Source organism: Microtus ochrogaster, chromosome 5, assembly GCF_000317375.1.
Source record: "Microtus ochrogaster isolate Prairie Vole_2 chromosome 5, MicOch1.0, whole genome shotgun sequence".
NCBI lineage: Eukaryota > Metazoa > Chordata > Mammalia > Rodentia > Cricetidae > Microtus > Microtus ochrogaster.
Window position 1 is genome coordinate 75,442,623 of NC_022012.1, and position 4,599 is coordinate 75,447,221.

The following is a 4,599-nucleotide window of genomic DNA, read 5'->3' on the forward strand; positions in this document are numbered from 1 at the left end:
GGTTTTGTATTCTTTGAAGGTCTCACTCTGTAGACCAGGTTGGCCTGGAACTCACAGAGGTCTGCCTGCCTCTGCCTCCTGAGTGCTGGAGACAGCCATTGTTGGACCACAGCCTATGTATCATTTACAAATCCTATATAAAGCCCATATAAATCCCATATATATATTTTCATTCTATCAGTTCTGATCCTCTGCAGAACCCCAACATGTACTACTAACCTTCTGTATCTTTGAAAATCCTCTCATCTGCCCTTTGCCCCATTTCAGTTTGTGCTATCTAGAATGTCATGTGTAAGCTGGAGAAATGCCTCAATAGTTAAGAGCACTTGCTGCTCTCGCAAAGGACTGCCGCTCAGTCCCCAGCACCTAATCTGACTGCTCACATACACCTGGAACTCCAGCTCCAGGGATCTATTGGGGTTTGAATGGGGTCATATATTTGAATGCTTGGTCCCCACTTGGGTGAGCCCATTAGGGAAGGATTTGTGGGTATGTTTTGTTGGATAAGGTGTGTCACCGGGGGATGGACTTTGAGGTTTCAAAAGGCCCACAACATTCCCAGTTAATTTTGCTTGCCTCTTGTGTGTGGACCAGGATGTAAACGCTCAGCTGCCTGCCTGTCTGCTACCTTACTCCTCCATGTATCCCACCATGATGATGTTAGTTAGTTAGCTCTAACTAACCTTTTGAAACCATAGGCCCCAAATAAATTCTTTCATAAGTTGTGTTGGCCATGGTGTCTTTTAAAGATTTATTTATTTTGTATACAGTGTTCTGACTGTGTGTATGCCTACATGTCAGCAGAGGGCATCAGATCTCATTATAGATGGTTGTGAGCCACCATGTGGTTACTGGTAATTGAACTCGGGACCTCTGGAAGAGCAGCCAGTGCTCCTAATCTCTGAGTCATCTCTCCACTCCTGGTCATGGTGTCTTATAACAGCAATGGAAAAGTAACTAAGACAGGCTCTGAAGCCTTCTTTTGGCTTCCTGTCCCCCGACCCATCACACAATAAGTTTTAAGAAATCTTTTCTTTAAAAACTTAGAATATTATGTAAATGGAATTGTAGAGAAAAAACATATTTGGTCTGTGGCTTCTTTAATTCAGCATGGTTACTTTAAGATTCACCAATGTTGTACATATCAATAGTTCTTTGATTGCTGGGGATGATGTTTTACAGATATGCCACAATTTCTGTCCTCAGGAATGCTAGGCAAGTTTCTACCACTGAGCCACATCCCCAACCACTGGTACATCCTTTTTAAAGTTTTTGTTTGTTTGTTGTGTTTTATTTATTTATTTATTTTCTGAGGCAGGGTTTTTCTGTGTAGCCCTGGTTGTCCTGGAACTCACCCTGCAGACCAGGCTGGCCTTAAACTCACAGAGATCCACCTGCCTCTGCCTCCTGAGTACTGGGATTAAAGGCATGCACTACTACCTGCCTAGATTTTATTTCTAATTATTTGTGTGTGTGTGTGTGTGTGTGTGTGTGTGTGTGTGTGTGTGTGTGTGTAGGAAGAGAAAAACCTGTGAACATGAGTGTAGTGTCAGTGGAGACCAGAAGAGGTCATCAGATCCCTCAGAGCTAGAACACAGCTATTCTGCTAGGCTGGCTGGCCAGTACACTCCAACATCCCGTGTGTCTCTGCCTCCCTGGTACTGGGATTACAGATGTTTGCAGCTGTATCTGGACTTTTCTTTGGGCTGGTGGTTCACAAATAACAACACAGAGACTTCTTATTAATTATGAACGCCTAGTTTAGGCTTTTTCCTAACTAGCTCTTATAACTTAAATTAATCTTTTATTAATCTACATTCTACCACATGACTTGGTTACCTTTCCTCTGTGCCATATGTCCAACGTCTTCAGTGTCTCACTAGCACCTCCTGCTGGGTCAGATTCTAACCCTGAGTTTCTCTTTGCCTGGAAGTCCCGCCTATTCTCTCCTGCTTAGCTATTGGCCATTCAGGTCTTTATTAACCCAGTCACAATAACACATTTTCACACAGTGTAACAAATATCCCACACCATGCAGTACTTTTTTTTTTTGCATGGGTGCTGGAGATCCAAACTCAGATCCTCATTCTTGTGCAGCAAATACTTTACTGACTGAGCCATCTCCCCAACTTCGTCAATGTTTGTGAAGAAAATAAAATAAAGTAGTATATACAGTTAGACAGAAAAAAAGAAAAGAACATAAAAGGTAAGCAATTTCTTATCAGCCAGTCTTTCTTTCCAGTTATGATCATCGTCAACAAATTCTACCCAGAAGAAATGATTGTATTTGTGTGTGTGTATCTTAGATGTAATGCTGAAACAAGGATCTTTGTTGTACATAAATATGTGTGGGGAGCAGATGAAGTCCTGAGTCAACATGTATTGTTGACAGGGGCACAGTAGAAACTGCAAGGCTTTCCTAGCTAAGGCTCAAAGAACTAGCAAAGCATTCTCTGCTTAAAGCGTTGAGGAACAATTGACCTTTTGCTGGTGTACAGAAAGTATCTGAACAATTTCCTCCTCCCTGATATTTATAGCCTGATGCTGCTCCTCTACAGAGACCTCCCACAGAGACTATCGGACCTCCTCCTCCTCCTTGTGTCTGCACAGTAAATGCAAATGCACTAAGTTTCCAGGTTGTGTAATAGGTGCCTTCCATCAGAGGGAGCGGAGCCCACCTGACCCCAGCCTTTCTGCACGAGTGTCTGTTGTTTCTTCAATGTCTGTGAATTCATTTCCGTGTGGATCCAGTCAGGTTTCCAGGACTAAGCCCTGTACGAGGTGCCATTTTTGCACACCTCTGAGTATTTCTTCAAAGTGAATTCAAAGTTGATTTATCTGTGTGGTGGACATGATATGTAATAAGTGTTTTGAAATCCCCAGTAGTGGGTTCCTCTGCTGATGCAATAAGTCAGACCAGGCTGAAAAATATGACCAGGTTTAATCTGAGCAAAGCAACTCCTGGATGATTCTCTGGAGAAGAAAGCAGGAGAGAAATCACATGGCAGGGCCAGGGGCCGCAGACCCTTGGTGGGATTTCTATGGGGCGGGGTCTGGAATGGGAGGAGTGGGGCTGGATTCCTAGCCAAACATCTGGGCTGGGTTTGGAATGGGAGAATGAGACCAGAGCAGAGATTCCCAACAATATGAAACTAGTTTAAAATTTTAATTCATGTTTGTTTTAATTAATATTTATTAATGTTTAAATTTTCCATTTAATTAATCAATGTAATTAATATTTAATTTAATAACATGCATGTGCATATGTGTAACAATGCTGCCCTGGAAGACAAGGTTGACCTTGAACTCACAGCAACTCACTTGGCCCTATCTGGGATTAAAGATATCTATACTGGAATGAAAATGTATGTGTAGCAACGTGCTAAAGGGAGCTAAATTTTAAACATTTTAGATAAGCAGTTTAGAACTGTAACCCACTGTCTGGATGTTTATAGTCCTGTCAATCTTGCAGCTACTCCTGCTGAATAACTGAAGAGTTAAGTGTGAAACCTAAATCTGCTGCAGCTGGCTCCCATCACCCCCAGGAGATACATCTGCTTCCTCAGTTCCCAAGGCCCGCCATTCCAGCTGCAATGAAACCACTGGGAGTATTTTGATAACCACCTTTTTTTTTTCTTTTGTTTTTTGTTTTTCATGACAGGGTTTCTCTGTAGCTTTGAAGCCTGTCCTGGAAGTTGCGCTGTGGACCAGGCTGACCTCAAACTCAGAGATCCACCTGCCTCTGCCTCCCAAGTGCTGTGATTAGAGGCATGTGCCACCACCGCCCAACTTGATACCACTTTTAGTGGTCACTTATTCTTCACTTAAAGGAAGATGCTCCAGCAAAGTGGAGGGCAATGTGAGCTCAGCTGTTGTCTGAGGATGTGGCCTGAACCAGGCAGGAAGCCAGATCCTGCAGCGATCTTTGGAGGACAGACAGGAATTTTGTCCTGGGTGGCAGATGTGGTGCCGTGATGCTTTGCAGTTTATTATTAATTAGTTAATTAACTTTATTTTTACCTTTGTGTAGCACTGGGAAAGCACATCCTCAGGACATGCCAGCTTCTTAGAAGGAAGCCTTGACTTCCTTTGCAATCCAAATCCCGGATCCCGGATCTTATTCTCAAATCTGGTCTGAGATTAAACAGATCTCAAATTTCTTTGCCAGAACATTCCCCCAAATGCTTGTGGCTGCCCCACCCACCCTCTCCTCCTCTTTCAGACTTCTGTCCACTCTGTGGGAAATTCCTTCATCATCCTCTTCCTGCCAAGTGCTCTGCAAAGATTACAGACAGGAAATGGAAAGTGGGGAGTGACCATTTGAGCTGCGGTGATCTAGAGGCCACGAGAAGAGGAGCTCAGGCAGACCCATGACAGTGTGAGAGTTTCTCTCTAACTCACTCTTGCTCAGAGTTAGTTTAGTTAACATTGTTAACTAACTAGTTCTGTTAGTTTAGAGAACATTGAGAGTTTGCCTGAGCAGATTTTCGTCTCCAGTAATGAACTGCATGGCACACAAGCCTGGACTTGTGCATATGATTTTAACATACTGAAAACTGTAATTATTGGTACCCCTGACATATTTTATAGTTTTTTTTT